At 42.6% G+C, this 23,206-nt stretch overlaps 1 protein-coding gene across 1 annotated transcript in view; it reads right to left on the bottom strand.

Annotated features, from left to right (window-relative positions):
- FTO (FTO alpha-ketoglutarate dependent dioxygenase) overlaps positions 1-23,206 on the bottom strand; it is a 451,554-nt gene that overhangs the window by 205,056 nt on the left and 223,292 nt on the right. The window lies entirely within an intron of this gene.

Genomic DNA, 23,206 nt, shown 5'->3' with positions numbered 1-23,206 from the left:
TTGGAAGGATGAAAGACAAACTTGTAAGGTGCGGAGGCCTACTAGTGGCTTAAAATGAACAACTTCCTCCAAGTCAGAGGAGGTGACCCTGCCTATTTCTCACAAAGACTGAGCAGCCTACCTAGGGAAACAAAGGCAAGAGACCGGCCAGCACTCACAAACAAAGGGCAGGGCACAGAATCGGGCTTGTCAAATCCACTTTACTCTCTAAAGTCGCTGCCCTTTGATGCTGCCCCAAATAGAAAATCTACATGGTTTGCAAGATTCACAGCATTTCTAGTGGGAACCATTTCGTCCACTGGGATTCTTCCTTTGGATATGAAGGTTTATTTTATTCCCGATGCTCTGACTACAGGAGCCCCACCAGAGACAAGGATGGTTCCCTGCCCTCTGACTCATCAAGCGCACCAAACTTGTATTCAACAAATCAAGTTCCTTTTTTTTTCAGGGAACAAAGCTTGCTGGAGACAATCCAGACTGCGGGGTAATCACTGTCATTCTGACAAGACAGAAGTGTTTCTTTACAAAGAGTCAGCTCCTCAGAGAGATGACAAAAAGTGACTTAAAGATGGCTATACTAATTTCTACACTATAAAAGACCACACAATTCATTGCAGTGAAAATGAAGAGATTAAAAAAAAAGGAGGGAGGGAGGGGCAGCAGCAAATCCCCACCTCTGCCCATACATCCAGCACGGACATTAGCGCTCAGACGGTTGTAAGTCACAGAGCACAGAGCCGCTGGGCCAGACGCACTGGTATCAGTTCTTTGTAGTTCCACGGACACTCTTTTCTTTCAGCCAAGTCTTCTTGTCTGGCCTCAAAGTCAGACTTGATTTGTAAGTCCCCCTCACCGCCCTGGAGTCCAACTCAGAGTCCAACCAACAGAACAGAGTAGAAGTGCCCCGTGGGTTTCCATGAGGGTAACTCTCTATGGGAGTAGAAGGCCTCTTCTTTCTCCCATGGAGTGGCTAGGGTCTTTGAACCATTAACCATGCAGTTATCAGCCAACTAGGAACTCCAGGGGATGTAAATTGTCATGTGCTCAGAGGCTAACTAAAAGGCTGGAGGTTGAAGTCCACCCAGAGGTGACTTGGAAGAAATAAATGCCTAGCAATCTCCATCTGAAAGGCCCACGGGACACAGGTTGACTGACACACACGGGGTTACCAGGAGTTGGAACTAACTTAATGGCCAGCAGTTGAATGCAGCCTGTTGGTGATTCCTTTCCCATAACAAGCAGAAATCGTTCCTGTATTTGCAAAAGGAGAAAAAGAAAACCAGAAAGGGATCTCTCCCCACTCTCCTCAAAATGTGTAGGCTTAATAGCACAGAAGTTGCAATGCACTTCCAGAATGGAAACTATAAACAAGTCTCTTGGGTGTCTTACTTATAACGATGCTAATGGAAGACACTCCTTTTTCACTCCATCTGTCAATGCTCCTCTGAAGTACAAACACAGCAAACCACAAACACAGCAGGGAGGGGAAGAGACTTGTCTAATGCCAGCATGTAATTAACACGCAGATGCTGAAGTATAACCTAGGCACCCTGGCTTCTGACTGCAAATCCTCCTAGAGATGACTCCTTGAGGTTGCCGCAGGACACACAACTGTAAATGTAAGCAAGGTTTTACTCTAAATTACCACCATTTGATCTTTCTCTGAATACCCATTGTCCTCTGCTTTCCCCCACAGATACATCCTTACAACATAATGGAGGTGGGGTTTGCCCCTTAGAGGGTCAGTTTCTCCCAGGAAATGTGCAACAAAGCACACCTTGGATTTCAAGAGCGCGATCTGTTAAGTTACAATATTGATTTTTTCATTTTGCCCCACAAATACCACCACAACGCTGTAACTGATAAGCAGCATTAACAGTTTCGTGGGCCTTAGCGGCCAAATGAATCACAGAATCAACAATCTGTTTTTATGCTACAGAGTTCAATTTTCGTTTTCAACATAAATTGCCACGGCCACAGCCGGTGCCCAATGCAATTTCAGAGATGCCCAGCTAAATTGCCTCCCATTTGTGATTTAATACAACAATGGTCTTGCAAATTAAAATGTGGATGACTCTAGGTCAGCCTTGATTTGGCCAGCTACCAGGCAACTGGAGGTCTCCAGGCCTATTTCGGCAGGAACTCAGTCTGAAGCTGGCTGGAATTCTCCCATCCGGCCAAAATGATATGTTTCTGTCTCAGGCACATTAGATTCTAAACATCAGAGGCAGACAAGGATGCTGTGAGAAGCTCCCCGCTTCCTGCGCGGCCTCCCACCCTCCCCATTCCGCTGAAACAACTCCCCAGCTGAATTCAACAATACCCATGGTCTTGGGCATACAGGATCTCCTGTGGGGGTCTGACACTATTCTCCTCCCCATTTTGACACTCTCTACTCCACTCAATTACTACCCTCCACTCCTGCTCTGCTTCTAAGCTGTGTGGCGGCCCTATCATGAGGTTATCACTGGCTCTCCTGGGCTGGTCCTTTCTTTCTACTTAACCCCATCCTCTGCCTTCAAGGCTTGACTTCTTAGAGGGAAAGCATCTTCCATCATTCACTGGACTTCCGCTACTGCCTCTGTGAGAAGTTCTGGCGGTAGAGTCTTCCAAGCCCTCTGCTGTTCAGGCCCACCAGCTGCTCGGTGGGGAAGTTGTGGCTGTCTGCTTCTGTGCCAATGACAGCCGTGGAAACCCCAAGGGGCCGTTCTCCACGAGCAGAAATCGACACCACAGCAGTTGGCTTGGGTTCTGGATGGTCTGCATTTGAACGACTAGCACACCTCCTGTGCCCGGAAGTGTGCACCGCCATGAGAGAACTTGGCCTGCTCCCTGGGAGGTACATAAGGAATCTCCGCTACAGATACAAATCGACACTTGGCGCTGCAGGTCCTTGTTACGAAGCTTCGGGCCAGCATCTCCAGCTCTTCCTGGTGCTCTGCTGGCTTCTCAAACTCAATTTATGTCCTTAGGTTAACATCTCTTCTCTCTTCCTTAGCGTAGAAAATTGTTGTCATCCATCTAAGAACTAGGAAGCTTGTAAAACTGCCTGTGGCTCTTCCTCATTTCTCGTCCCTAACATGCGATTGATTGTGGATTTTTGAAAGAACCTCTTTTTGAAAGAGCCATCTGTAATTCACCCTCCTGCGAGCTCCTTCCACTCCGGAATTAAAAGGTGGCTGAATTAGAGAGGGTCCTCTCAAAACTGACAACCAACAGGCTGTTCTGGCTAAGGTCGGAATCGACTTATTGGCAGGGAGTGAGCCTGCCCTGGTTCTGGGTCTCATTATTTTGCACCACCACATTTGAAAACAGCCCTTTGTAATTCCTGCCTCTCAACAAGCTATCCACTACGATTTGCAAACATATATCTGACTATCCCACTTTGCTGTTCCAATATCTTTCACTAGAAGCCCCACCAAAATACAGTCCAACGGGCATACCATTCAAGGTTCCTCACATGTGGGCACCAGTCCCTTGTTGTTTCTAGCTACATTTCCCTCCTTTTCTCACTCTACCCTAGCTAGATACTTAAGGACTGATTACAAGGCTCTGATTGTCGTTCTGTAGAATATGTCCTGTTATTCTCGATGTCCAGACTGTGGGCCTGCTGTGGCTGCATTGCTTAGAATGGGCCCATCTCTTTTTTGACTCAACAAATCCTTGTTAAAATTCAGTTAAAAAAAATTCAGTTCATCCTTCAATGGAGAAATTGATAGCACCCTCTCTGCTGGGAAGCCTTTCCCAGTTTTCTCAATCTAACTCTTGCTTCCGGAACATTCTAATAACATCATGCTTCCCCTTCTCCCCTGATATTCCACATCATGCTTGACTCATGTGGGCGCTCGGTTCCTTAGCACACATGTAAGTACCACAAGAGCAGCAGTTCATGTGAAAGATCAAACGTTGAGAAATTCTGTAACTATTGTATCGAACTGGGGCCTTACTTAGACTTTGCGGCCCTCATGAAGATGCCAGAGGAACACACACTGTACTCTGTCAAAAAGACAAATGCCCAATCTCCACTGCACTGTCTCCAGTAGCAGATGATGGAGCAATTAAGAAATGGCAATCTGGGCACTAGCCCAGGCCTGCTGGTGAAAGCAAGAGGGATGTGGGACTCTCCAAGAAGGATGCTAAGTTATCTTAATTTCAGTTCTTACAAATGGACGCTGTCTGGGGGATTCAAAGGTTATCACATTTCTTCCTCATGCTCAAGACATGTTTATAAACACAGAAGGCTATAATAAAACTCACGTGAGAGACAAAACTCCATTTCAGCACGTGTTTACATTCTAATCAGGGCAACAAATCACTTCTCACCCGGAGAGCCAACTCAGTCAGCATAAAGATTCTTGTTCGTTTGCCCAGGTATCCTAGGCCAAAAAAACCTCCTGGCCCCTCCAAATGGGTGGAGAGTTTGAGCACAAGTACCAGAAGAAGAAGAAAGAATGGCATCGAAGTGTCACTTCTGAAACCAATGTCCAGATTCTTCCTAGCTCTTAAGTCTCCAAACACAACAACCCTTAATCTCTCCCGATGTCCACATGGTTCTCCAGCTAGACAAGAATAGAAAAGTGTCCAGAATGATGACCGCAGATCTTCCGGACAGAAAATGGCTGTTGACATTCCAGGGGCTGTTTGCATTTGACAAAAGAAGCCAAATGTGACTACTCAGAAACTTCTTTTTGAAGTGACTGAAATTAGGGAAGGAGCATTACAGGACATAACTCAGATGGTAACAAATGGCATCTTTAGCTCCAAAGCACAATTGTGAGCAATTCACTCATTTGCCCATGGTTTGTTCAGAATTAGACACTTCAGACAGGCTTTTCACAAACACAGTCAGATGAAGTCTGCCTTATTGCAAATAAGAGTACCCAAATGAACACTGCGGTGTTGGCTTGTATCCCAAGAATGAAGAGTAATTTATACCAAGAAAGTGCAATGGCCATCCACATTGTATTACAATATGATCAGTGGTCCTCAATTCCTTGTCAAGGGCCAGTTCATGGAATTCACAAATTGAGTACCAAAATTCACACCAGCTATTTTCATGACACCTAAAGCATTAGATGTTCATGAGACAGATATGTACTTCCAAATTCTAGCTGCTGTAGATACTCACTGGTCCAGAAGAAAGTCTGAGCTCCCAGGTAGCGCTTTCATGAAGGAGAGAGTACATTAAGCAGAGTACAGGAATCTGACTTAGTCAGATAAGTGATGGAAGTCTTCCCCAATATACTGACAACTGAGCCGAGATCTGAAAAGCTAGTCTGTATATGTGTATGTATACGTGTGACTTGGTAGCGGGACATAAAACTATGTACAAAGGGTTTGAAGAAGAGAACACAATGAATTCGATTCAGAAAGGAACTCGGAAAAGGCAGATGTGCAGAGAGCATAGGGTTGAAGGAATGGGGTGAAGGCAAGGCTGGGTGGTGGAATGAGGATAAGGCCATTTACACTTTAGCTTAAAAGCAACCAACCAATGAAATCCATTAATGAGTTCTAGAGAGAGGGACCTGCATAAATCTGCATTTGTAAGCATCAGCCTGACTACTCTGTTAGGGATGCTGGGAGCCAGACTGGAAGCTAAAGCAATACCCAGGGGAGTGAGGGGGGAAGCTGCACACTAGGCTGCTCCCAGCAGAGATGACAAGAAACAGGGATGTTCAAGAGGCATTGCAGAGGTGACATTCTCAGATCAGATCTGTGCAGCGTGGATAAGGAAGTTTCAAGGAAAATCCCTCTCCTCTTAGCATGGAAATCTGGGTAAGCAGTAGAATCATTGCCTAAACTAGAAAACTCGAGAAGGGAAGAAGAGTTGGGGAGCGGGGGGTGGGGGTGGGACTAACAGTTTCTGGGCCCCTTTAGGAGCCTTGACTCGAATCAGTATTTCCCTGGCTCTTATCACTACAACTATTATCCCCTCGATGGGAGAAACCTATTCTCTTCCTACCTCCATCTTTACCTGTCAAAATTCTACCCACTCTTTTAAGACTCCATGTAAAAGTGTCTCCATTGCCCTCCCCCTTTTAAAAATGTTCTCACCCCTCCGGAAATGTCTTTCCCATCCTTATTCTTAATAGAATATAGAATTCTAAACACTCCCCAATCAGCTCAATTGCTCCAACGTCTTCTTGAAGTACACTCGTTCATATCCACTTGAATAGGGTAAAGGCTCCAGCCCAGATCTGTAGCCAAGCAAGCAAAGGTTCAGGACAGAGAATGAGTTGGTGGTTAAATGACCCTAATGGAGACTGGCAGGTGGAACAGGAATGAAGGCGAGCAGGAGAGGCCAAGGAGACTCATCGGGGAAGATGACAACTAAACTCAGACCTGAACAGAATCCAACAGGACCATAACTTTAAACAAAAAATCAGGCAACATGCCAAGTTTCCAGAGGCAAGGAGCTCTCCTTTTACCTTCCGTCAATAAAAACAGCTATCGCCCGGACCTCAGACTCAGCACGATAAAAGGCCACCAAAATCTGGAATAAAACACAGTTCTTCCAAACAAGTGGCCTTCAGAAATGGTGGGAAAGGTCCATCACCTTTTAAGTCCATTTCACCTTGAACACTTGGAAGCCCCCTTGCTCACTGGGTACCTGGCCACCTCCCTAGACAGAGTCAGCTGACTTGGCACTCCAGTCCATGGTGAGAGAGGGCCATCTAACCACATTTACCATTCAAGAATGTGTGAGAGTTTCTTGCTACAACCTCTGGCTACATTGGGATTCTTTGGGTACAAGTCGCAGAACAAACTGTTGCCTACGGATTTTCACAGCAGTACGACTCTGAGTTTCTGGTCTGGCACGCAAGTAGCTTGGAAGTCATTCCTTTCACCGTCAAACGAGAGAGGAAACGAAGCAAAAAATCTGAAAGTCAACACTTTTCCTAGATCCATCAGGAGAGTGATGTCACAAAGAAAACTCCTGCTGCCAAAGCTGGAAAGACAGACAATGACAAAGAATCGTGATTTATGGAGAGCAGAGACTCACTCCACTGGAGCTGCCGGCACAGCGCTCAGGATCAGGCAGGGCCACTGCAGAAACACCGGCTGCTTTCGGAAGATTGAGTATGGAGGAGTGGGAGAGATTAAAAACACCTGGATTGCATCTCCAGCAGCTTTGTCAGGCCTTCATCATGAAGCCTGGAAAAAATCCCGTTAGTGAACTTCTGGCAAGATGGCTGTTGTTGTTGTTGTTAGCTAGTGTTGTTATAACATTGATAACAACAAGGGATGGCTTTAACAAACAAGAATTTATTTTCTCTCAGTTTAAGAGGCTGCAAGTCAGAATTCAGGGCGCCAGATTTAGGGGAAGGTTTTCGGCTGAATCTGGGGGAATCTCTTTTTTTTCCTTTGGGCTTGGCATCCCTTGGAGATCTCCATGTGTCTTGTTATAAGTCTTTCTCTGGGTAGAAAAGACGGAATCCTGCCTCATTAACCAACCTGTCTCTAGTCTTGCTTCAATGACATCATAGATTTGACAACATATAGGATGATTATATCAGATCACAAAATGAAGGATAAATACATAATACTGAGAATCGTGGCTCAGCCAAATCAACATATATTTAGAGGGAGAACACATTTCAATCCACAACACGGGGAAGGGAGAAAAAAATCATTCTGAACTAGTACTCGGCTCCCCTTGACATAAGTCTAGCCCGTGGTTACACAGTGGGCTGGTAACCTCAAGGTTAGCAGTTTGAAACCGCCAACTGATTAACAAGAGAAAGATCAGGCTTTCTACTCCCTTAAAGATCGACAGTCTCAGAAACTCACAGGGGCCTGTTCCACCCCATCCTATCGGGTTGCTGAAACAGAGTCAACTTGATGGCACTGAGCTTAACTTGCTTGCTTCCTAACGAACTTGGCGTGGAGAAACAGGATGCTATCTGCTCTCGTACGATTTATAGCCTCCGAAGGGAATCAACTTGAGGGCAGTGGGGCTTACCCAAGTTTGAAGAGGGGAAATACCCAGCTCCAGCTCTAGCTGACATTCTACATGGGTGAGAAGGTGGTGATGTATCTGAGTCAATGCAAGGACAGCTAACAACAGCATGATCAGCATGCTTAGGGCTTTACCAGAAGAAGTGGACAATGTGTAAGAGCAGATGAGTAATTTAGGCAAAAACAACAAACCTCTAAAAAATACCCAGTAGGAAATACAAGAAATAAAAAACATTGTAATAGAAATAAAGACTGTCTTTGATGGGTTCGTTAATAGACTGGAAGTGATAACGGAAAAAAATAATAAATTTGAAGACACAGCAGTAGAAACTTATCAAACCAAAAAGAAAAAAAAAAGACTGTTCGTGCCTCAGAGAGGACACTTCGTTTATCCCCAATAAAAAGATTTTTTTAAAAAGACTGAAATAGTAAAATAAAATATCCAGGAACTGCAGAACAATTACAAAAGGTGCAACATATGTATAATGGAAGCACTTGAGGAAGAAGAGAAGGGATCATAAAAAAAATATTTGAAGCACTAAAGGCAGAGAATTTTGAAAACAAAACAAAATAAAAAACTGTTGAAACATGCACCACAGACACAGAACCCCAGAGAACACCGAGCAAGAGTATACAGACCTGTCTGCTCCTGTAAAGTTTCGCACAACTCAGGAACCCTAGAGAGAGTCGCTGTGAATCAGAATCAACCCTACTGGAGAAGGTAGAACTGCTCCTGTGGCGAGACTGCAGCTCTTTATGCAAGTAGAAAGCCTCCTTTCCATCCCCACCCCACCCCACCCCGCACAGAGCAGGTGGTGGTTTTAAACTGCTGAACTTGAGGTTAGCAGCCCAACCCCGTAACTCCCTATGCCAGCAGGTACCACCAGAGTAGTCAATACATAAAGCACATAAGATGAATGCTCCCGGCCTGGAAAGAAAGGAAGCAATGCTCAATATGACTTCTATGCTACCCGTTTTCTGGTATGGTGAGGAAGGAAGAGATGAGAAAGGGGAAGACATTCTAAAGAGCAAACCATAACAATAATAATTAAAAATAGTTTCCGGTTATCCTGCAAGTCCATAAAAGCTCACTTGTTCTCCAGTGAGGCACAAGTCGGGCGTGATCCCATAAGATTCTCTGCTACAAACAGGAGCCCGGACATCGAAACCCAAAGATCTTAGCTTTCCAGAGTCAAAGTGAAAGCAATCCCGCAGAGGACTGAGGAACCACCCACGTAAGTCATCACTGGAGGATTAACACTTTGCCCCTTTCCATACTAAAACCAGCCGCTGGAAAGGTGCAACAGCCCAGAGCGAGGCAACATGAACATGTCCAGCACCCATCGTCATCTAAAGATGGGGAGAGAGCAGAATGAACAGGCACCAGGTCTTTCCAGTAGTGTGAGAGGCACACCCAAGTGCAACCGCAAATAGACAATGGCCGGGGGGCATGCTCACTAAAGAGCCACCTGGCCAAAGAAAGGGGGGCGATGCGTGGGAAAGGCACCACTCTGCTTCAGCAGTGGAAGTGACAAATCACCACGTCTACTTTCTTGAACCAAATCAAATACAACACGAGTGACACTTTGGTGGCGTTTCAAAATACTTTTCTATAAGAACTTTAGTCTTCAAAGCTCTCTCCTAGACAAGAGGCAGTGGGGATGTCCTTTCTTCCAAACCACAATTCGAGTAACAGAACGATAAAATGAAATCAATCCAAGGTTCTCAAACAAGGAAAAGAACCCTCACACACTGAGAAAGTCTGTCTTCGGATCAAATTCCAAAACGATTAGTCTGCTACTTCAATTCCATTCAAGGGAGGAAAGAAAGGGGGAGGGGGCAGTGGAGTGAGAGAATGCAAGTAAGGATGGGAGGGAGGGGGAAATCATAGTAAGAAAAAGACCTATTTTGTACCAAGGGTCGCTGAGTTAGAACTCACATTCACACCAAACCCAATAAATATATATATTTTAAAGTGTTTAATTGACACGGTGCAAGATTTAATAGAGTCAAGCATAATCCCCAGCTCTCCTCATATAAAAATACATTTTTCTTTAAGAAGAAAAAGATCAAGTTCATTTGTACTTCTCATTCTGAAACTTTATTAAATGCACTGATCTGCATTCTGAATACAGTCAACAAGCAACACAATATAATTTTACCCTTTCCCTAGGAAAACATTTACAAATATGCATATACATACACACACCAAAAACAAGACATGGCAAAAACTCATTTTTATTTTATTTTCAGTTGCTCACTTTAAGTACTGGCTGTACATGACTTTGATCTGAAGGCACTCATTAAGGGGGGAAAGTGGGGTACTTTGCAAAGAAATGATTAGAAAAAGGTCTTTGTTAATCTTCCCAATCTTACCTCTCACTACTCCACAAAAACAAAACTCCATCCAGTCTAATCAAGTTTGTGAACAGGCTTTGTTTTCCCACTAGGATGTCCCTGCTTCTGACATCTTTGAATATCCTCCACCTATCTCCATCCATCAAAAACTCACATATTCCCAAAGGCCTAGGTCACAATCTGCTTTTCGCCTTTGATTCTTCTTCCTCTGAATTACTTACTGCCTGTGTGTTATCAACCTGGGAGACACAGTCCTAGCTCTTTGTATTACGTCACACTTATCTGCGTAAAGCGGAGCACATAAGATGATTACATCACTAAAATGAAGAAGGAATGTTGCTCTTGCTGCTGTATCATATGGAAAAATGTTTTACACATGTATATGATCATTGTCTAATTTTAAGTTACCTTTCATAATAAAATAAAACATGAAAGTAGGGGGCTGCATTGTCTAGTTTCAAAGAGAAATGAAGGGTCTAACACACTGCTCTTTTTATGAGCAGGTTCTATGCTATTTCTAGCTTTTTAATATTGCTCGATGAAAAGGTCAGGTTCTTTCAGAGCTTTATTTGCACCCTCAAAATATAATCAGGCTTATTCCAATCTCGACAGAAACAACACTGCTTTAAGTAACTAAACTAAGCCAGATTCTTTTTCCATGAAAGGGAACAAATATTTAAAAGACAGGCTCAAGACCTGGCATTCCTTATGCCCGCCTATGCAGATACTATATACATTCAATCTGTCTCTGGGGACACAACCAGTCAGAAGACCTGGGCATCAGCTGGAAGCATGACTGATTTTTCCGCTTTTTCTTTAACAAAAAGGGGAGGGGGGATCTTTGGCCTCTAGTGGTATTTACCCCAAATTCCTTTTTGAAGCTGAGAGTTCCTGGTTTTACTCTGTTTCATGTGCTCGGTTAGCAGCAGCAGTGCTGCTCCTTATAAAATTATGACCAAACGTTTTCCCTTTGTTCTAGCAAAAGGCTTCCTGTGAAAAAGCAATAATCCCTTAAAGCTTTCTAGTCTGAAGGTCTCTCCTGGTTTGTGTGTGCCCCTCCAGCCGAATCCCCCCACCCTGCAACCAGCCCCAAAGGAAAAACTGAATCACATCACGGTGCATTTCTTGGTTCTAAGTTACATTGGGTCTCCAGGACTCATGAAGGGGAAAGAAACTGGTCATTTGAACATCCTTTCCTGGGACCTGTCAGAAGTGTAGACAAGCAACCAAGATGAATATTAATATGCCCTCTATCATCAAAAGCTATTGCATACCCAAAGGATAATAAATATTTTAATCAGTTTTCAGCTTGTCTAGGGGAAGACAGTTTACCCCTCAGGGATTTCCCTAGTTCTGTGCCCAAAATTTGTCTAGTACATGCTGTTTTCCCTCTGTAACTTTGGAAATTAGTAACTACAAGTCCCAGTTTCATTAGAGAATGCTTCCGATTTTGTGACTCAATTTCACTGTATTCCATTTATCAAGATGGGAGAAATTAAGAGCATGAAGGAGACTGACCAATGAGACAAAGACCACAATGCTACTCAGGGAAACAAAAAGCATATTTGTTCCTCTTACTGAAAATGGTTTTTTTCCACATTTGCATACATTACTATTTTGCGATTACTCAATCTTCTCAGTGGTCAATACCAAATCAGGGAATTCTCAGGCATCCTCTCTGCCCTAAATATTACTTACTGTCTGGGGGGCAGGGGTTGAGGGAGGTAAAGAGGCTTCAGAGCTTCTTTAAAAACAAAACTACCCCCAAACCAGTCCTGTTAAAGCAGGAGCTAATATTTTAGGAAAATGTGCAGAGTTACACAAAACTTCTGCCCTGCCCTAATAAGCCCTTAAGAGGCACCAGGCTCTGCTCTAGGAACAGAAACAAAAAGGAACAAAAACAAAGCCCCGAGCCGCCAGTGGGTTCATGTGGTAACCCAAGTCCAATCCAAACCCACGGCCAGGGAGTCGATTCTGGCTCCCAGTGGCCCTACGGAAGGTTTCGGAGACTGTAAGTCCGTGTATGCACAACTAGCCTCATCTTCAAAGCTGATGACAGAAAAATGCATCCAGTGCCAGCAGGTGGAGAGTGAAGCGGAGCTGGGAGAGAAGCACTCAAGAATGAGGGAGAGCTAGTTCAGGGACACCGTCTCTACAGAAATGCCAAGCACAGGCGGTCAGAATGAGTGAGAAAGTGAGCGATGCAAAACACAGAGAATGCGGCGAATACAAAGTCTCTGGGGTCAGAGGACACAAGGCAGGTTCTAGACATAGAGGGGAGGCTGGAGGGGGAAGGGGAGGAGGAAACATTAATGGGACTGGAGGAAAAGGGGGAGGGGGGCTTGCGAGTAGACAGATTCTGAAGGATCACGCCTACATGCAGTGAGAGGCCCCGGAGAGGTCTGACCTCGGGTGTGAGATGATCTCACCTGTTTTTACAGGAACATTGGGCCAAGGTGGAGGTAGGGTGGTCGAAGCACTTAGGAGGCTATTTCAACATATGGTGGCAGTTCTCACCATGGTGGTTCCTAGGAGACTGGAGAGAACAGTCTGACTGTGACTTCATTTTGAAAGTAGAGTTACCTGGGTTTGCTGAGGCTTTAGATATAAGGTGCAAGAAAGGGGTAAGTCAAGAGGACTCCAGGGACTTAGGCTGGGCAATTAGAAGGTAGCAATGATTAAACTGTGCAACACGGGGTAGATGAGTTAGTGGATCATGGCAATCAGGACCTTGGTTTTGGATATGTTAAGGCTGAGATTCCTATTAGTGGATGGTTTAATACAACCACTGGTGTAACTTTTGTATTCAGCTTCCCCAGAAGATGAGTGTCCAGTAACCAAGAAATATTCATTTATTTCAGGCATTAGTACATCCCACCACTTCCATTCTTTTAAAAAAATCAATCAACTGCCTAACAAGTTTCACTATTAAATAAAATGCAAAACCTCTTAATCCGCCCCCCACCCGCACCACCCCTCAACATCTGTGAAGGAACATCTGGGGGTATAATTCTGGTTGTTTCAGACTTTTTCATTTTTATTTAGAACTTTGGAGTAAAAAAGCCACAGGCTTTCAAGGGATTACCTACGTCACCTCTTTCTAACCAAGGAGCTTTATTTTGAGCGTTATCTTCTTGCTGTTGAGTGCCGTTACGTCAGTTCCGCCGCCTAGCGACCCTGTGTACAAGAATGAAACACTGCTCGGACCCCTGTCATCCTCCTACTTGTTTCCATGTTTGAGCTCATCGATGCAGCCACTCGGTCAGTCCATCTTGTCCAAGGTCTTCCTCTCTTTCACTGCCCCGTTCCTTTACCTAGTAGGATGTTTCTCCAGGGACTGGTCTCTCCTGAGAACATGCCCAAAGTACATAAGACGAAGTCTTGCCCTACTCCCTTCTAAAGAGCATTTTGGCTGTACTTCTTCCAAGACAGATTTGCTTGTTCCTTTGACAGTCCACAGTACTTCAGTTTTCTTCTCTCGCACCATAATTGGAATGCATTCATTCTTCTTTGGTTTTCCGTATTCAATGTCTGATTTTCACATGCATATGAGGCAACTGAAAATACCATGGCTTGGGTCAGGATCACCTTCATCTCAAAGTAGCAACCTTGCTTTCCAACACTTGAAAGGGTTTTGTGCAGCAGATTTACCCAATGTAATGCGCCATTTGATCTCTTGACTGCTGCTTCCAGGAGAATGTGGATCCAAGCAAGAAAAAAAAAAAAATCCTTGACCACTTCAACCTATTGGCTCCGTGGTGACGATTTTGGTTTCCTTGATATTGAGTTGTCATCCACACTGAAGGCTGCGATCTTCATCAGCAAGTGCTTCACATTCATAATCAGTAAGCAAGTTTGTGTCCTTTGCAGAATACAGGTTAATAAACCATTCTCCAATCCTGATGCCACCTTCTTCTTTAGATAAGCCAGCTTCCCTGATGAGCTGCTCAGCATACAGACTGAAAAAGTGTGGTGGTGAGAGGACACAACCGTGCCACCTTTTCCTGATTCCGAACCATGCCGTTTCACTTGTTTTAGTCACTAAACTGCCTCGATCCACATACAACGTCTGCATGAACACAGTGTGGTGCTCTGCAGTGCTCCTTTTCATGGCTACCCATTCTTTGTCCAGTCCACGTAGTCAACTGGCTTTGCACAGTCAATAAAACACAAGTAAACCTGTTTGTGGTATTCGCTGCTTTTGGTCAAGATCCATGTGACTTCAGCAATGAAGTCCCCTGTTCCACATCCTTTTCCGAATCTGGCCTGAACTTCTGTAAGCGCCCTGTCAATGTACTGCTAAAAACCGTTAATGGGTGATCTTCAGCAAAACTTTGCTTGCGTGTGATATGATGATATTGTTGTATGATTTGAGCATTCTGTTGGGTCATCTTTCTCTTAAATGGGTAGAAGTAAGGATTTTTTTTCCCCAGTCACTCGGCCAATTAGCTGTCTTCCAGATTTCCTGGCCTAGATGAGTGAGTGCTCCATCAGCTTGTCGAAACACTTCCGCTGGTAGTCCATCAATTCCTGATTTTTGGGGTGCACCTTGAAGTTTTCTCTTCTGTGCCATTGGTTCTTGCTCAATTGCTACCTCCTGAAAGGGTCAGCTAGTCTGTTTTTATTTTTGGACTCTGTATTTTCTTTCCATCTTCTTTTGATGCTTCCTTCATTGTTTAATATTTTGCCCATAGATTTTTTCAATATTAGAACTAGAGGATGCTTTTTTTCCTTGAGTTCTTTCCATTTAAGATATGCTGAGCATGTTGTTCCTTCTTGGTTTTCTAACTTCAGGTTTTTGCACATTTCATTATAATATCTGACTTTGTCTTCTTGAGCTGCCTTTGAAATTTGTTCAGCTCTTTGACGTCATACGTCATAAGGTCTTCCATTTGTCTTTATGACTAAGAGCAAGTTCCAGTCTCTTCTGAAATACACTTTGAGCTTTTCTTCCTTTACTCCCTCTTTAGTGATGGTTTGCTTTCTCCATGTGTGATGTTCTACAAGTCATCCCACAGCTCTTCAGGTCTTCTGTCACTTATGTTCAAAGAGTCAAATCTGTTCATGAGATGTTCATAAAGTTCAGGTGGGATAGATTCAAGGTCGTATTCTGGCTCTCTGGATTTGTGTTAATTTTCTTCAGCTTCAACTTGAACTTGCATATGAGCAATTAGTAACAGTCAGCCCGATCTCCTTTTAGCTATTGATATTGAGCTTCTCCATGGTCTCTTCTTAAAAATGTAGTCAATCTGTTAATAGTTTATTCCATCTGGAGAAGTCCATGTCTTTTGTGTGTTGAAAAATGATATGTGCTATGAACAAGTTGTTAGTCTTGCAAAATTCCATCACGTGATCTATAGCTTCAATTCTACATCGAGGCCATATTTTGCAACTACTGTTCCTTCCTTGTGTTTCCAACTTTTGCATACCAATTCCCAATAGTCAGCACTGCAATTTGACTGCATGTTTGATTCATTTCAGACTGAAGGCATTGCTAGAGTTCGATTTCTTCATCACATGCATTGGTGTTGGGTGCATAAATTTGAGTAAGAGTTGTATTGATTGGATTATTTCCTTCAAGTCAGATAGATGTACTCTTATCACAGGCAGCACTGTACTTCAAGATCAGATTTGCAATATCCTTTTTGATGATGAGTGCAACTCCATTCCTCTTGATTGTTTCATTCCCAGCACAGTAAACCATGTGATTTTCTGATTCCATTCACAAATGTCTAGAATGGGAATTTTTATATATTTCATTTCATTTTAACGACTCCCTATCTTCCTATATTCACATGCTGTACATTCCAAGATCTGGTGATGAATGGATGTTTGCCGTTGTTTCCTCTCCTCTGGCTGTGCCACTCGGCCAATGAATGTCCCGCAGGCTCTACTCCCTCCACATCTTCAGGGTTGACTCTACTTTGATGAGGCAGCTTTCCCTCAGGCTTTCACGTCTTTATGACCAAAGCAGACCTATACAACATTGGAGCTTAATTTTGAGTATCATCCTAGTATTCTGTATTTTTATTACACCCAAAACCAAGCCAAGTCCACTGCTGTCGAGCTGATTATAACCATAAGTGACCCTATTAAGGAGTAGAACTGCCCCATGGCATTTCTACGGCTGTATAAATCAGTGTTTCTCCACGTGGGTGACAGTGCTCTCCGGGGAGTGTGGGGACAATCTAAGATGGTACACTTTATCCTGGAGTGCCACAGTACAACATTTTTTAATTGCTAGGGGGCACTAATACTTTTCCTGAAGAGGGCCTGTAAGTTTATGTTGTAAATCTTCATAGGTAAAACTGCCAATACTTTCTTCTAGGAATACGCGGGGGCGGTCAAATCACTGCCCTTTGGGCTAGTAGTGAGCACGTTAACCAGGGCACCACCGAGGCTCCTCTGAGGTTGTATTCGCACTTGAGGTTATCACATGTGCTTGCAGATGGGCTGAGATCATCTAGAAAAAAATTTTAATAGCTGCTAAGAAAAAGATCCTACTAAAAATATCACCAACAAATTATCACTAAGATCCTCTCAGAGATACTGAAAAAGTAACAGATCACAGTTCGTTTGATTTTAAGAAGAGATCGCATTTTGCAGATGTCAATGAGGAGGAAGTAGGATGATGGTTTGTTATCCTTAATGCATGGCAGACCTGACTTAATGCGTTCTCTGAGCTCTTTGGTAAGTCAGTGTTTGGGCACTTAACACAGATTTTCCCACAGAGACACTTTTTAATAAAATAGATATCCAAGCCTGGGCTCCAGAAATATTTAACCCCTAGTGGAATAGAGTCATTGTAAGAGTAATGTTGAACTCCACATCCTGGGAGCCCCTTTAGTTCTAGCATTGAACCCCAGTTCTGAGGGAAGAGTTGGGAAGGAGCCGTCCCTAAGAAAGGCTGGGTCTAATGACCTGTAAGTAACAATCCCTACGTTAAGGATGCTTTATACTTATTTCTAAAATCACTTCGAGAGTTGCTCTGCATTATATTTCATATATTATAAAATTTGTCAATTGCACATCATACCAGTTTTGTAGAACCTAAATGTTTTAGGAATCATTCATTAATCAAGTCTGGAAAAAAGTTCCTAATCTTGATATGTATTGCCAATAACTGGAACAATGTGTCCTGAAAATTTTGCCTCACTTTCAAAACTGCAGGTTCATTAATTTTAAAAAATATACTACTGAAGCCTTCTATAATGAGGGTCTTCTAACCAGAGGATGTACACTGATACAGATAGGAACTGGAAACACAGGGACTCCAGGACAGATGATCCCTTCAGGACCAGTGGTGAGAGTGGCGATACCAGGAGTGTAGAAGGAGGGTGGGTTCGAAAGGGGGAACTGATTACAAGGATCTACATGTGACCTCCTCCCTGGGGAACAGAAAATGGAGTGAAGGGAGACGTTGGACAGGGCAAGATATGACAAAATCATAATTTATAAATTATCAAGGGCTCATGAGGGAGGGGGTAGTGGGGATGGAGGGGAAAAAATGCCACGGGCGTAAATGGAGAGCAAATGTTTTGGGAATGATGAGGGCAATGAACGTATAAATGTGCTTTACACAATTAATGTATGCATGGATTGTGATAAGCGTTGTACGAGCCCCTAATAAAACGATTAAAAAAATGAAGGTCTTCTAGAATATTTCAAAAGTATTTGTATTAAGATAAATGCTAAAACTATGGGTGAATTTACTCACTCCCACCCACTCCAAGGAGAAAGACATGCATTTTTTTTTATGCAGTGTCTCTTCCAGGAAAGAAAATGAATATTTCTGACACCTCATTCTGGCACCATTGCATATCTGAAATGTTTTGATGGTCTGCTAGTCAAAGCAACACGAAATAAATTCCAGCAGCCAGGGCTGCAAGGGCACCCCAGGGCAACGGGGCTGAATCCTCACACATTGTCACCAATTTGAATTTCAGTAGTTAAAATTATTTAAAATAGAAATTATCTAACACACACACACACACACACACACAAGGGCTTCAAAAAAAAAACCCATGTAAACGTGGAATTAAAAGGTAATAGAATTTTCCACCCAAGTTCTTGAAGCCCTCCTAGGGCAATATATCCAAACTTGTATGTCTGTATTTTATCTATCTATCTATCTGTCTATCTATCTTTCACTTCAAAGGCTAGCAAATTTTAGGAAACTGCTATGGATCTAAGACGCACACAGAAACTGTGGCTTTTCATTCCAGGTCTTCACTCCACACATTAATAAGAGTTAAGAGGTGGTAAGGCGACCATTTGGCTTTTCTTAGCTCCTGCCACGGGGTCTCACCACCTTTAGCATTGTTAGTCTGGTTCCTATTGTGTGTGGAGCAGAGGCTGGGGAGAAAGGCCCTCTGAATATTCCAAGGGTGTAACGCCCGTCCTAGTACTTGGAAGCTCATGTAAGGGTTAAAAACCCAGAGTCCTACCCGCTGGGTTGCTCTGATGTTCCTGGAGATATTGTCACTGGATGTATCTCAGTAGAATTCTATTCAACACCTCTGTCTTTAAGGACAAAGCTGTAGGCTGTAACAGCTGTAAGAAACATAAGTATCCCTTTTTTCTGCTGCACAGTTATCTGTGTGTGAAATTCTCTAAAGGGGTTTAAGTATTTACCCTCAACACTATCAGACCATTTCTAAAATTTTCCTTATCCACTTGGAAAAACACTTCAAAGAGAATCATAAACACTATCCTTTGTGTTTTCAATGCACATTCTGCTTTTGAGGTTTTTGCCCGACTTCTCTTGGAATTGCAGTTTTCCACACACAAAAAGAGAGACAAGATATACAACTTTTTTAAAATATTCATTACTATGTATGTGGCAACTAAGAAGGCGAAAAGGGAAAATTTTGAGTTACTGAAGTTCAGAAGCTAGGACATGAATAAAGAATCAAAACCTGTTAGATATTCATTGCTAAATTATAGGTACAAATCCCCCCACATGCTTTGTTCTGACTAGAATAACACAGATACGGGCCTCTTCCCAGTGCCTTCATACCTGACTGTTTCTGCAGCGAAAATCGGGAGTGGTCACTACAGTTTACCTGCCTGGAATGTGTGCGCCTCCTGAGTTGGTAAGCACTGTTCCAATCAAAACAGGGAAAGTTGACGTAAAGCAAACATTATTTTAAAACCACCAGGAATATCCCATCAGATCCTGAATTACTAAAATATATTCTGTTCCTGAATCAGAAAAACACCCCCAAGAAAATGGGAGGAAGGATTACTTTAGCAGATGTCCTTCACTCTGTCCACTGACACTAAGGGGCTGGAGAGATATGTTTTATAAATTATATAGCATTCATTATATATACATACACTCACATCTATAGGTATGTGTTTGTATATGTATATAGATCATCGATTGGTGGCTTACTAATTAATATAAATGTTAAATATTTATATTATTCTTTTTCTTATGACTGCTACCCCCAAAATCTCTAATCCAGGATGAAAAGAAAAAGTTCAGAATTAATTTAGCTAATTGAACTATGATGTATGATAGCAATCACCAGTGTACTGAGTAGTTATTTCAATACAAGGAAAGAACAGCCATGTTCTTCTATTCATTTAAAAAGAATATAATCTAAGGCACTGTGATAATGGCTTCATTAATCTCTTCAAAAACAAACAAGTGGCTAATCAGTACCATCTACACCAGTGTTTCCCAAAGTAGGAGATCCTGTCCTCTGGGGGTGGTGCTGGAATGATAGAGGGGGGCTGAAAAAGCAAATATCCCACTTCATCCTGGATTAGGAGCGATAGCAGGAAAGTTTTTAATTGCCAGGGGAACACTGAGAAAGTTGTTTTCTAAAAAGGGGGTGGTGAGCTAAATAGACTTAGGAACCCATGTTCCACACCAATTCCTAAGGAGCACTCAGAGACACAGCAATGGACAGGATTCTGGGAGGAGGCTTCTGACTTGGGCAGGACAAAATGGTAAGGCAATTCAATCTTAAAACTATTTTTTAAAGGACAATCTTTACTTTCTTAAGTACATTTCTCCCTTAAAACTTTAAAAAGAAAATAAATAAATCACCTACTCATTTTTCTTATCTCTGCTCTCCGGTTCCAAAGTTTAACACAAAGGCAGCTCACTGCTTACCTACCATAATTCTACATTGTGTTTGACACTGCTTCTGAAAAGATACATTAAAAGATTCCATCTTGCTGCTCCTAAGTAAAGGCAATAAAGGTTATTAAGGTCAACTACCATATGAACGCATTGTATCCCAACAGACAAACTGTCAAGGCCGGAAATGCAATTCTAAACACTCAGAATGATCAGGATCTGTGCCTTCTCTTTTCAAAGCAAAAAGTCACAATGGAAGCATGAGGAATTTCTCTCCAGTATGCAAATCACCAGGACTTAAAAATGGCTCTAGAATATTTCCATTAGATTACACCAAATTGAATGTGTCTTTCCCCCCTCTTTTTTAAGGTCAAAAGGAAATGGACAAATGTCATCAATTTAGAGGCGAGCATGGCTACCAGTCTTTTCTGTATCACTGTGCATTTGACAGTGTTAAAACATTTTTATAGGTAAAATAAATGTCAGTTTTGCAAAGTGTGATGTCAGCCCCTGAGAGACAAATGGCCTATCCACTGTATCTCTGGCAACTGCAAGACGCTCACCTCACAGGAGAGTTCAGCTATTCATATTCCTCTACCCAGAGAGCAAAGTTCCCACAGTCCCTTTCAAAGGGCAACTCTCTCTTATCCTGAAGAGCCTCTTCAAAATACCTTAATCCTGGATTAAGAGTAGTAGGTTGATTTAAAAAAATTACATAAGATATGTTAATAGCATTACAGTGTTTTAGAACCTTCCTGAATGCAAAACAAAGAGAGGAAAGGCTAGATTAAATTCCTGGGTTCTAAGAAAAGGCCACGTTACTTTGTGTTTAATAGTGAACATATTCATGAGCTAATATTCAGGTGAAATTTTATCAGAACGTCATTTAAATATAATTATAAGTGTGATGAATATAATTGTATCACAAAAACATGTACAGAGCAAAACTATCCTCAGGGAGAAAAATGGACAGAATAAACAGTGTGACATAAATTGTTTGCTGGAAGAGAGAATGGGAAGTAGGGACTGGGTAAGTTTTAGACAGATGACTAAACTTTTTGAAATATCTGACACGTTATGACATGTGAAGCAATTACCATTAATGGAAGAAAAACGATGTCAAGGCTCATTTTCCATTCTTTCTCTATATCCTACCTGAGATTATACCTTCTAAACACAAAGTGAAACAAGAACACAAAGACGGAGAGGAATTACAACACAAGTCTCTTTTCTGGTACGTGGGCTACCAAAGGTTGCTTGACTCATAAGCAAAAGATGAACAGTACTGAACGCATTGCCTGAGGTTTTGTGCTTTATTTCCTCATCCAGAGAGATCGATGTTCTGTTGCAGAACAGACAAAATGCATTTCTTAGAAGAGTCTTTGCACAACACACAAATGATTTTTCCATTCAAGCATAGCAGCAAGATAAAGATAGATCATTTGTCAATAATAATAATAATATTTGGGTTACGTAGTGCCTGAAAACAAAATAAGTATATTCAGCAATGCCTTTTAAATTAGTCTAATTCTATAGAAGTGTGCACCAAACACTGCAGTTCTCATGTTAAATTGCTGTTGAATTTGTTAACCCACAACTGATTTCCTGTGTTGTGGAATCTTGGAGATTACAGTTAACTTGAAGCAACAGGGATAATTCTTGACACTTAATGGTACATTTGTATGCATTTTCCTGAAAGGCTGCTAGATAGAATCTTGGAGTCTCAAACTGGTAGCTCAACATTGCCCCCTACTGCTTACAATTGAAAAAAACGATGGAGGAGGCTGCTGAAAATCCTTTGCCATCTAGTAGATTCCACCTCTCAGTGACCATATTTCAAAAAAAAGTCACTGTCATCGAGACGCTGTAGAACAAGGTAGAACTGCCCCTGTGGGTTTCTGAGACTGCAATCTTAACAAGAGTAGAAAGTACTGTCCTTTTTTTATTTCTCATGGTTTTGAACTCCTGACCTTTAGGCATCGCACCCCAATGCTTAACCATTACGCCACCAGGGCTCCTCACATAGGGCTGGGTGAAACTGCTCCATCGGGTTTCCAAGGCTGTACTGCTGTCCTCTTTCCCTCCCAGAGTGGGTCGTGGGTTCGAACCTCCAACCTTTCAGTTAGCAGCAAAGGGCTTAGCCACTGCACCACCAGAACTGCTTGGTGCGTGCACAGCGTGGCACTAAGGGGGCCTCCAGCTTAGACCTCTGCAGTGATTACTGTCTTGAAGCAAGGCTTACATTTCCGTTAGAAGTACTATTCCTTTTATCTTGGCCCAAACCTCCACTCTGTTGATACTGATCATCCTGAGGCTCGAGGAGGAGAGAGCCACTGGGCCACTATCTCGCCAAGCACGCTTAGCAATGACACACCAACAGCAAGGAAACACTCTCTGGAAAATTCCCAAGATCACTGCTCTTTGCAGTCTTTTTCACACAGGGAAGGAAAAAATAAGAAGACATTCCCTCTAACTAACATGGCACTGCTACCAAATAAAAACTTACCCAGATCTACCCAGTGGTTTCAAAATGATCATCACTGGTATAGTAACAAAACTGAAGCTTTTCCTTAGAAAATACCAGCGAAACCAACCCTTGAATAAAAGCAATTTTATTTTCTTTTCTTACAAAACCAGTAAGAATTCCTTTTTCCATTTGCTTGTCAGCCTGAACCCACAGAGTTATCAAATTACACTCCCAAACCTAGCGGATGTCCCAGAGTTGAGTGGCAGGTGAAGAAGTTTTCACGTCTCTTGAAATGGACCAAACCAGAATTACAAAGTACAAACAAATAA

This window comes from Tenrec ecaudatus, chromosome 18 (genome assembly GCF_050624435.1).
Source record: "Tenrec ecaudatus isolate mTenEca1 chromosome 18, mTenEca1.hap1, whole genome shotgun sequence".
In the NCBI taxonomy this organism is placed as follows: domain Eukaryota; kingdom Metazoa; phylum Chordata; class Mammalia; order Afrosoricida; family Tenrecidae; genus Tenrec; species Tenrec ecaudatus.
The sequence above is the reverse complement of the archived record's forward strand: the minus strand, read 5'-3'. Positions and strand labels throughout refer to the sequence as shown.